Below are 12,597 nucleotides of genomic sequence, written 5' to 3'. Positions count from 1 at the left end.
ATTGTAACGGTTCAAGATTGGTACAGTACTGGTCCTGCTAATGCTGATTGTCCATTAAGAATATTTTATTTTTGGAATGTCATTGATATAGATATTTTGTTAGTTAAAAAATCAAAAATAAATGCTGCGTTTTTGATAATCATTGTATAAAGTTTTATTTACACAGCACTCTCAACGGAAGTTGAAGTGGAACTAGCCCCCTTTTCGGTCGTCTACAAAGATTGTGTTAGTGGTGTTTGGGTGTGCACTTCCTGCTAATTTAATCAGAGTGGACAAAAGAAACTTATTTCGTGCTTTTTTGATGAAAAGTCTTGAATTTTGTGAAACATTTAGCCGGAATTTGTGACAAAAAAATTCAATGAAAATAGCCGACAATATATTTTGTCTTTAAACGTAAAATCAACAACATTCTCTTGAAAAAGTTTATAAAATTTTATCAAAATTGGCGAAACTTTAGTAAAAAAATTCCGAAAAAAGGTGAATGAAATCAACGGAATTCACTCTATTTTCTCTAAAGTTTAAACCTCGATATCTCCCTGTCAAAAAAATCTTTTTAATTCCATAATCTACGCTGGACAAGCTTTCTAAAGATACCAGTCTCAACTCTCTACGATGAATATATCGATCGGCCAAAATTGACTGAACAAAAAAAAACCCATTTGAGTATATAGTTCCTCCCCCCTCAAGAGGGGTCGGAACAATAAAAATAGTGAAAACCAGCTAATCTTTAATTAAGACCCCGATAAATCTTCGAAAAAGACGACATTCAATTGCATATTCTGCGGTGGACCAGCTTGCTGACGATAACACACAAAGCTGCTTACAATAAATATATCGAACGGCAAAAACAGACTAAACAAAAGTTGAACCACTAAGTGGGATCGGAACAATAAGTTTCAACTTCTAAAACCACGTGACTTGCTCGAATGTAAATTTCAGACTTAATTTTTAAAGAGGTTTATTTACTCAAAACTACATGTGCTTGCTCAATTTACAGTTTAAAAGTCTGCAGACGGACTGACCATAAGAAAACACCCAAACTATTTCGGAACGTATGGATTGAAGAGAGGAATGATGATATCAAAAATGCGGTCGCTACCACTTGCCGGCTAACTAAATATACGTTATTAAATCAAACATTATTATATTATATTAAATAGAAAATTGGCGCTGAAAATGAACAAAAATTCGTGAAATCGACTCAAATCAGCAAAAAAGATCTCTAAACTGCTATTCGCAACACTTTTGCTAGACGTTAGGTGTTTAACTAGCCCTCAGCTTAGTTTATAAAGATTGTCTGAACAGAAGTTAGAACATACATATTGAGAATATTGGCAGATTCAGTTGAACAATTGATTTGGTCCTGCTTTACTAAAAAAGCGTAAATTATCAGAAAATTAAAAATAATTTCAAAAAATTGATATCACAAGAATCAACTACCCTGTCTTATCCACAAAAAGAGTGTCTATCATTGTCAGTCCGTTCGCAAACGTTTAAACTGTAAATGGAGCAACAACATAGAGTTTTTATGAGTAAATTTTTAAAAACCTTTTTGAAAGTTGAGGCAGAAGTTTGCATTCGAGCAAGTCACGTGGTTTCAGAAGCTGAAAGTAATTGTTCCGATCCTACTTAGTTGGTCAACTTTTTTCTGCAGTCAAATTTTGCCGTTCAATATAAATTTTGTAAACAGCTTTCATTGTTATTAACCTAGTTCGAACCCTATGGAGTGCAGACAGTCAAGATGAGATCGAAAATACGGTTGCTACCGCTTGCCGGCTAACTAAATATACATAATAAATCAAACATTAACAGATTATATAAAGTAGAAAATTGGCGCTGAAAATGAACAAAATTGCGTAAATCGACTCAAATCAGCAAAAAATCTCTAAACTGCTATTCGCAACACTTTTGCTAGACGTTAGGTGTTAAACTAGACCTCAGCTTAGTTTATAAAGATTGTCTGAACAGAAGTTAGAACAAACATATTGAGAATATTGGCAGTTTCAGTTGAACAATTGATTTGGTCCTGCTTTACTGAAAAAGCGTAAATTATCAGAAAAATAAAAATAATTTCAAAAAAATGATATCACAAGAATCAACTACCCTGTCTTATCCACAAAAAGAGTGTCTATCATTGTCAGTCCGTTCGCACACGTTTAAACTGTAAATGGAGCAACCACATAGTTTTTATGAGAAAATTTTTAAAATCTTTTTGAAAGTTGAGGCAGAAGTTTGCATTCGAGCAAGTCACGTGGTTTCAGAAGCTGAAAGTAATTGTTCCGATCCTACTTAGTTGGTCAACTTTTTTCTGCAGTCAAATTTTGCCGTTCGATATAAATTTTGTAAAGAGCTTTCATTGTTATTAACCTAGTTCGAACCCTATGGTGTGCAGGCAGTCACGATGAGATCAAAAATACGGTTGCTACCGCTTGCCGGCTAACTAAATATACATAATAAATCAAACATTAACAGATTATATAATGTAGAAAATTGACGCTGAAAATAAACAAAATTGCGTGAAATCGACTCGAATCAGCAAAAAATCTTCAAACTGCTATTCGCAACACTTTTGCTAGACGTTAGGTGTTAAACTAGACCTCAGCTTAGTTTATAAAGATTGTCTGAACAGAAGTTAGAACATACATATTGAGAACATTGGCACTTTCAGTTGGACAATTGATTTGATCCTGCTTTAATAAAAAAGCGTAAATTATCAGAAAATTGAAAATAATTTCAAAAAAATGATATCACAAGAATCAACTACCCTGTCTTATCCACAAAGAGTGTCTATCATTGTCAGTCCGTTCGCACACGTTTAAACTGTAAATGGAGCAACCACATAGAGTTTTTATGAGTAAATTTTTAAAACCTTTTTGAAAGTTGAGGCAGAAGTTTGCATTCGAGCAAGTCACGTGGTTTTAGAAGCTGAAAGTAAATGTTCCGATCCTACTTAGTTGGTCAACTTTTTTCTGCAGTCAAATTTTGCCGTTCGATACAAATTTTGTAAAGAGCTTTCATTGTTATTAGCCTAGTTCGAACCCTATGGAGTGCAGGCAGTCACGATGAGATCAAAAATACGGTTGCTACCGCTTGCCGGCTAACTAAATATAGCTAATAAATCAAACATTAACAGATTATATAAAGTAGAAAATTGGCGCTGAAAATGAACAAAATTGCGTGAAATCGACTCAAATCAGCAAAAATCTCTAAACTGCTATTCGCAACACTTTTGCTAGACGTTGGGTGTAAAACTAGACCTCAGCTTAGTTTATAAAGACTGTCTAAACAGAAGTTAGAACATACATATTGAGAATATTGGCAGTTTCAGTTGAACAATTGATTTGGTCCTGCTTTACTAAAAAAGCGCAAATTATCAGAAAATTAAAAATAATTTCAAAAAAATTATATCACAAGAATCAACTACCCTGTCTTATCCACAAAAAGTGTCTATCATTGTCAGTCCGTTCGCACACGTTTAAACTGTAAATGGAGCAACCACATAGAGTTCTTATGAGTAAATTTTTAAAACCTTTTTGAAAGTTGAGGCAGAAGTTTGCATTCGAGCAAGTCACGTGGTTTCAGAAGCTGAAAGTAATTGTTCCGATCTTACTTAGTTGGTCAACTTTTTTCTGCAGTCAAATTTTGCAGTTCGATATAAATTTTGTGAAGAGCTTTGATTGTTATTAACCTAGTTCGAACCCTATGGAGTGCAAACAGTTACGATGAGATCAAAAAAACGCTTGCAACCGCTTGCCGGCTAACTAAATATACCTAATAAATCAAACATTAACAGATTATAAAAAATAGAAAATTGGCGCTGAAAATGAACAAAATTGCGGGCAATCAACTTAAATCAGCAAAAAACTCTCTAAACTGCTGCTCGCGACACTTTTGAACTTCAAAACTTCTAAAACCACGTGACTTATGCAAATTGAAGAATGAGATAAATATGAAAAGCGTTAAAAATTCACCACAAAAGAAAAATTTCAGACAAAACTGAAACAATGGAGAAGAACAACGGAGAGGAGCAAAAACGCGCAAGCAAGAAAAAGGTGGTCAGGACAAAAAACCCAATGTGCCAAAATACACAAAATATACCCAACGACCCTTCGAAACGACTGTTCATCTGAATAAATGAACTCTGTGGTGTAAAACTGGGCTCAGTTTAGGGACCATTGTTATTTACAATCTATATCGACGATTCAGCAGACGCTCCTGAAAAAATTTTGAGCTATTTGGCGATCATACCAACGTATTTGGAGAATATAATAAAGTCGAACTAGAATGAGATTTCAGTAAAATGTCAATGGACGAAAAAATAATAAACATTGAAAACAAAGAGAAAACACAAGTAATGTTCAACTGCAGGTAAGACACTGAGGACACCGTTTACTTTGAAAGTTTTGAAAAAAGTTTTGAGAAATGTGCAAAGTTCTTGAGTTTCTGGCTAGATTGCGAATTAAGCATGAAAGAATACGAATGATCAGCGAAAAGCAAATGTAATAGATTATTCATCAGTGTTTTTACCATGTAAGATCTCAACTCAAAGTATCAAACAAGATTTATAAACAGTACATACAACTGCTCTATCGGTATGGCGTTTTAATCTACGGAGTAGCAAATAAAACAGTAATTGAGTCATAACAAAAACAGCTAATTTTTCTGAGAATTGTCTTTCGTAAAAGAAAGTTTGAAGAAGTTAGAAGCTTAAGAAGTCAGAAAATAGCATCAATTTCTGAATAGCATCAAAATAGCATCAATTTTTGAACTACACCTTTACAAACTATAAAAATTTGTAGCGCGAGGGCTTAGACAAAATCATCAAAGTCAAATAGTAAAATGTTTAATCACATAAAAGGAATGGAAAAAATCACTAGCAGGTGCACAAATAGTGAACGAACTACCACCAATATGCAAACTTACAAGAAACAAGAGAAAATGAATCTCTTTCGGAATCCGAATGATATACAATACCATTATTAAACAAAGATAAAAGAATAATTGAAAACTTGAGAGTGATATAACCGAGCGTCAAATGAAGGACATTTTGCATAATCTAAGAGACAACTAAATTAAACACTCTGATTATATTATACACTGTTTTTTTTGGGGGGGGGGAGTGGGCATCACCCTTACATAAAACTCATGAAAAGAAAATCTCATTGCGACAAAAAAACAGGCTTACTCCGCTCGCTCAGATTTGGTGTCGAGGAATTGATAAATGATCACCACATTTTTCAAAAAGCGTTGAACCAATCCAAAAACGAATTTATATCTGCAACATCAATTGTTAATCTTGCTAAAACTGCCAAAGGACAAAAAAGAAACAAAAATGGACTTAGAAATAATCAATTGGCAATTATATAGAATATTATTGTTCCGACCCCCACTTTAGTGGGGAGGGAGGAACTATATACTCAACTGGTTTTTTTTGTTCAGTCATTTTTGGCCGACCGATATATTCATCGTAGAGAATTGTGAGTGGTATCATTAAAAAGACCTTCCAGCGTAGATTACAAAATTAAAAATATTTTTTCGATATTCTTGTTTTACAAGGAGTTATCGAGATTTAAAGATTTGTCAACATTCGACTGTTTTGTTCACATTTTCAGTAATTTTTGCAAAAATTTGGCGTAATTTCGCTAATATAATTCAAAATAAGTTGAAATTTTTAACGGCAGAGTGTTGTTGTTGTTACCAATAGAGATAGAAGAGCGTTGCTGAATGGTCTGATTGAAGTTTTTCTGGCTAAAATTTTTGATAAAATTTTCAAAATTCAAAATTTTTCATCAAAAATGACAAAATATGCATTTTTGGTCCACTTTGCTAAAGTTTGCCAGACTTAGTGACCTAGAAAACTTAACACGGACTTCCTAATCTCAAAAAGGGCGATAGTTGCAATTAAGGGCCGTATGAAGGGCTTCTGGAATTAAAACTTTGCCGTTTTTTGCAGATTTAACTCGATAGTTATACAAAATGCATCTTTTTTTTCAATATTTGAAGAATTCCGCCCAACAATTGGTCTAGTTCGCAAACACTTGGAACACTTGGTCGGTTTGCTGGGCGTGCGACAAAATTAGGGAGAGGTTCCATAGAACTCAGGGAGAGGTTCGATAGAAGGTTCGATGGACTCGTAGAATCAGAGAGTTTTTGGTTTTTTTTTTGCTGCTGCTTTCTTTCAAAATATTTTGCTTTTGTTTTTTTAATGTTAATTACTGGCAACAGTTATTATTCACGGCTCCGTTAATGACAGCTCCAATTTACGTAAATTTGAGGCCGAATGTAGATACAGTTTGTGTTCAGAGAACCAAAGGGTTTTTATGGCTTTGAGGATGAGTTTTAGTAAAATTTGACTGGATTCTTGTCTTTTGCCTTCAATTGTTATTCTTTTGGCAACCTGATTTTTAAGTTTAACCACTCAAAGATCTAAATTTCTGCCTCAAGAGGTGCAAGTTAACCTTTTCTTTTCATTCGGTTGTTACCTAATGTCTCTTATGTTATTGAATGTATTTGTTTTAAGGAAATTTCTGTGATTTTTTGAACTTGTCATTTTTTTATACTATTTTAGTCAACATTTTGCTTATTCTCAGTAATTACAGGTCAACCTTTCCTGCCTATAAAATAGAAATTAATTTTGTGTCCGATTGTTTTAAGAGAAGATGTTCTTGCTTTTGGTTCTACGAGATTTCATACTAAATTTTCTGATTTTTGTTCAGAATTGCCCATTTTTGCTGTTGTTTTTGTTTCTTTTGTAAATTGTCGCATTAGATAACAATCTAACTGAAAAAAAACCTTACAACATTTGAAACTGAACATAATTTTTGCTTTCATAAATTATGGTTTCAAGGGCTGCGACACCGTTCTCTTGCAGAAATTGGTAGAGTTTTATTTTTGCCCTTTATTTGTTGTTAATTTTTGTTGCTATATGCCAAATATTGTGTAATTAAAGGTCTCAGTGGACAACTATAGATAAACAATTGAACTTAAAAAACTGATATCGGCAAATAACTAATGGTTGTTTTGACTTTTGAATTAAATTTCAAAAAAAAAAAGAGTAATAGTATTCTTCAACTTATCCCTTTTGGTTCTGGTTTGCGTTTTTTTTCGTATTTTACTATGTTGTATCATTTTTGTAAATTAGCATCATTATTAGAGCTCTTTTAAATGTTTTGTTGAACCAAACAATAATTTTTCTGTTGTTTAAACTTTTTAAATGATTTCTTCAGGGCTTAGTCAATTTGTTTCAGAAGAATTTTCTGAAGTTTAGATACTTTTCAGTTTTTGTGGTTCTTTTTGATGTAATTTTGTGATAGTCGTTTTACAAAAAGATGTTATGATGATCAAAGGAGACGAAAACAAATATGTTATAATCTCGCGGTTAATAACTTATTAGTTCAGCTTGTATTTAATGTTATTTTATAGTCTTATTGTTTAGTCTCATTAAAAACAGTCGCAATTAGTTTTCCGAGCAGTTGCAAGACAAACTGTCTACTCTTTTAGTCGAAAGCTTTTGTTGGCTATAAATTTTTAAAATATTTGTTTTTAATAAAAGAAAGAGATCTGCAAATTTTATTTCTGTTAAATTGTAGCTAAGCATCTCTTTATACAATTCACATCATTTATCTTTTGAAATACAATTTGCTCTTCATAACGGTTTTGTTTTCCTCAAATAGTCTTTCTTCCTGGAACAACCAGTTTTCATAAAATCAATTTTCGTGATTTTCGCAAATTTGCCCCTTTTTTGTAGGTTTTTGTTTTCTTTTCACAGTATCGCAATAATGGGCGTCATTTCACTTATAAATGTTGTCACCTGCAAAAAATCCAAAGGAAGATTTTTATTGTTTTTTTTGTGATCAGCTCAATATTTAATTGATTGGGGGGACATCGTTTTCGTGCACAATTTTTCGTGCAAATTTTTCGTTTTTGCCTGTATTTGTCCTTCTTTTTGTAGTCGCATGACATATCCTGGATAATGAAAGGCCTCAGTCGCTCTCTACTGAGGTATAAAGGACTCTCTCATTGATTTCATTTGATGCATAATGTTTCTGATCAGTTCGAAAAAAACCAATGGTTTAATAAACTTTTGCCGCTTTTGCTCATTTCTAGTCGACTTGTTGCCAAGTCGCATTGAAGAAAAGTCCCATATTTTGTTCAAAAAAGTACCGGTTAATCGTCTGAGTATAAATTTTATCTGATGCCATTTTGATTTGGTTATTAGTGGTTTTCAAAAAATGGACAAGGAGTTTCGGTCGTAACTGATATTTGTAACTATTTGATTTTTATTGCCCTCTTTTCTGGTAGTCATAACATGGTAGCCACAGGTCTCATAGGCCGTCTAGAGTAGAATGTTTTATTCTTTTAGTAGTTTGTTGAACGATATGTTGATATGTTAATTTTTTTTATTTCTTCCTCATTTGGTAGACAATTAAGTTAAAATGTAGATGAGCACATTACCGAGCCTCCTTGTTAGCGTTAATGAATCAAATGCTGAGACAAAACATCAAAAGCATTGACAGCAGTTCTGAGAATGACGTTCTGAGCTATCTACAGCTTAGCTTAGATAACTACTAACACTGATGTACTACATTTGCCAACTACTACATTTGCATGTACTACATTGCGTTAACACTCATTTACATTTCAAAAATAAAAACCACAAATTTACATACTCTTTTTGGAAATGGGATATCCAATATGAGCAAAAACTGTAAGCATTTGAATACATTGATAAACTGAAGAAAAATTGACATTCTAGAGCACAAGTAACCAACATAAAAAGCACACAAACAACCAACAAAAATGGTTTAAAATATTAAATCTGCCTTCCAAATTGCAAAGAGAGGCTTTGAGCACAAAAGTAGATATTTTTCTCGCGTAAATTACAGCTGTACTCTTTTCTGTTTTACATTTGGCATCAAATAGGACCGCTCCATGGGCAAAACGATTAGAGAAAATAGTAAGGTCCAGAAGAAGAAATTCCTATACAAGAAATTCCAATCCATTCTCAGAAACAAATATTTAAATCGTTCAAAAAAGCAAGTTGATTCCATTACAAAACTGATAAAAGAATGGTGGTCAAGCAATTGTTACTGAAGTTAACCACAATCATATATAAAGGCTAGGAAAACTGGTTTGTCGAAATAGATCATTGAAAAAATGCAAAACTGAACATCTGCGATCAATTTTAAAACAAACAAGGCTGCTCGTTAATGTGCGTTTGCACACGATGTTCCGACCCGCGCTCATCTACATTTTTGACTTAAATGTCTTTTGACCAACATTTTTGACAAAGAGATAATCAAACGACAAGATCTTTACAACGAGATCTGCCATTAAAAAGACTACGAGAAAAAAACAACAAAAAGATAGCAAAAACAAAAACAAAACTCAATATCTAAAAAGCACTTAGTAACAACGTCAAATTACAATGAGACAAAACCCTAACGACACAGATTTTCGTTTTCCTAACTCAAACAGCAGATGGGATTTATCGTAATGAGACCCGGCAACAAGTGAACAAAAAGAAGAAATATTGATGCGAAACTAAAAAATCAATATAAAGATTTGTTACACCAAATAATTTCAAAAGTATTCAAAATCATTAAAAATCATTAGCTTTTAGCAAAAATTCTTGATAATTTTGTTAAAAAGTCAGAATGAAACCAATAGGTCCTGTCTTTGGTTAGAATAAGCCATAGGAACGGCCTAAAGATGTAGAAAAGCTCAAAAAAATACGATCAACAAATTACAAACATTGCGAAAACAAATTAGTGAAGTCATTAAAATCATTAGCTATTATCTGAATATTACGTCTTTTATTTCATTTTCTATATGTACTAATTCAACTAAAAGCATGCTGAATGAACAAATAAGTTCAATCGGGCCACATTTGAAAATCATTGGGATCTGTTATTACGCAATTGTGCTAAAGGAAGAGAAAAAGAAACACAAATACACCACTCACATAACTTTATGAAAACGCATATGGTCAAACAAACGAAACATAAAAAACGTCATGATATCAGTAAACATGTTAATTTTCACAAAATACACGGAATTGTACTGGAACTCTCAATGATGAGAATAAGTTACAAGTTGACGAAAAGAACAACAAACTGAAAAAAAAAGAAAAATTCTGAAAAATATTAAAAAATGTTTTGTATCCTACACTTTAACACTATTCGCTATAAACCGAAAGCTTCGGGTAAAATCATCCATTCAATCGCCAATTACAAGCTTATGAGACCGGTCAGCATTTTATGGCTACCGTAAGAATGATAAAAAACAGCAAATTAAAAATAAATGAGCAAGAGATATGTCGAAGCCATTAAAAAATGAACTTTCCAGTAAAAATTTTTCTACTTTTATCTAATTTCGTAACGACCATGGGCTTTTTCTTCTTAACAATTTGACTCCAATAAATCAGCAAACATGAAAAAATACATTAAAACCACGAAATTTTTGAGAAAACCGTAGTATCAACGCAATTAAATTCAATGGCTTTCAACGAAAGCTAATAAATACGCTATGTTAGGCCTCGAGGAGACAAAAAGAATGTTTGTTGTTTATAAGTCATCAAAAAGACATTACAGTAAAACATTGATTATGAAAACCAACAAAAACAGGCAATACCCAAAAATTAAGTAGAAAAGTGCAAGAAAGTGTCGAAGCCTTTTAAAGCATAAGCTTTTCTCTGAATACTATATGTATGATCCACTTAGCGTCACAACGCCATTAAATTCAATAGCTCTTAAAGGAAGCTAATAAATACGCCAGGTTATGCCTAGATGAGACGACAAAGACGTTTGTCATTCGTAAGTCATCAATAAGACTTCACGATAAGTCATTGACTGTGAAAACAACAACAACAAAAACAGGCAAAAATTCAAAAATTAAGTAGAAAAGTGTAAGAAGAAAGTGTCGAAGCCATTTAAACCGTGAGCTTTTCTGTAAAAACTTTATGTATGATCAATTGAAATTTTCTCTAAGCCAATGAAACTATCAATATTAGGATAATGGGTTAGGATTCCAAAAGGAACCAAAATTATAAAAAATTATCTATAAATTTTTCAAAAAATTATGAAAACTCGTGCATCGAAGTCATAACACCAATAGCTGGAATATAAAACGGCTAACTAAATTAATTTTGGTTCAAGTAGAACGGAAGGGGATCCGGTGATTAAGAGACTGGCATACAGTTCACGAAAATATGCTTAAGACCGGTTGATGTTAAAAAAAATTTCTCGAAAAATCATTTTTAAAGTCTCAACAGCCATTAAATTCAATAGCCTCCAACGGTAGTCAGTAAATACGCTCAGTTATGACTTGATTGGAATACAACAATACTTGTCAAACATACGTTATCAATAAGTCTTATGACTATGGAAACAACAACAAATACAGGCAAAAACCAAAAAATCAGAAAAGTGCGAGAAGTGTCGAAGCCATTTAAACCATGAGTCTTTCTCTGAAAACTTTATCCATGATCCCTTGAAAAAGTTCACAAAGCCAATGGGAGATATCAATATCAGGATAATGTGATAAGATTTCAAGAGGATCCAATATTAGGAAAATATCCAAAAAAATTTTTGAAAAATTTTGAAATCTTGTTGCATTGAAGACATATAACAAATAGTTAGAAGATAAAACATTTCGCCAGATTTATTTTGATTGCAGTGGAAAAGATGAGATCCTGTCATTACTGAGAATGACTTACAATTCACGAAAACAAGTTTATGATATGTTAATGTTTAAAAAAATTCGCGAAAAATCAGTTTTGAAGTCTTAACAGCCATTAGCTGTCCAGTTAAAGCTCTAGATAGGTTCACTAAGTGGTGATTTCAGAAACTATTGCACTTTTTGTCAACGAGTTCAAGCCATAGGACTCCACAAGTTTAGTAAAACCTCAAATAGAAAATCAAAATTTCATTTAAAATTACGAAAACTCAGAGTCGAAGCCAAAAAAAAACGATTGATTCCTTGAAAACGCAATTTTTGTTCATTGGGCTTCACTAAACTGTAATTCAGGTTGTCACTAACGGAACCTCGATATGAAAAGTGACTGGTCTCTAGGTGAGTTGAGAAAACAAAGAAAAATATTAAATTTCTAGGAGAAGAGCTCTCAAATAGAATTTGAATTTTTTTGATAGTACTTTCCTATGAGACCAGAACTAGTCTTTTTATCGCCTTTCGTTCGTCTATTAGGAACTCAAAATTTATTGAATTTGCGGCTAGAAATGGAATTTTGAATTAATATCTTTATTAAAAGGTTTTAATTTGAATGAAAATTGTACTAAAAGTGAACAAAACCATGCCAAATATCCAGTTGTTCACACAAAACTTCAACCCTCGATAACACCTTGAGAAAAACAAAAAAATATCTTTTGAATTTTGAATTCTACGCTAGACGAGCTTTTTAATGATACCACTCTTATTTCTCTACGATGAATATATCGATCGGCCAAAATTGTCTGAACAAAAAAACCCATTTGAGTATATAGTTCCTCCCCCCACAAGTGGGGTCGGAACAATTAATGTTTGGATTAAATTGCAACGAAAACTTTCACAGATCAGGAATCATAGCAAGTTTCAACATGA

This window comes from Convolutriloba macropyga, chromosome 10 (assembly GCF_964194025.1).
Source record: "Convolutriloba macropyga chromosome 10, txConMacr16.3, whole genome shotgun sequence".
Lineage (NCBI taxonomy): Eukaryota > Metazoa > Xenacoelomorpha > Acoela > Convolutidae > Convolutriloba > Convolutriloba macropyga.
This window is presented reverse-complemented; position numbering follows the sequence as displayed.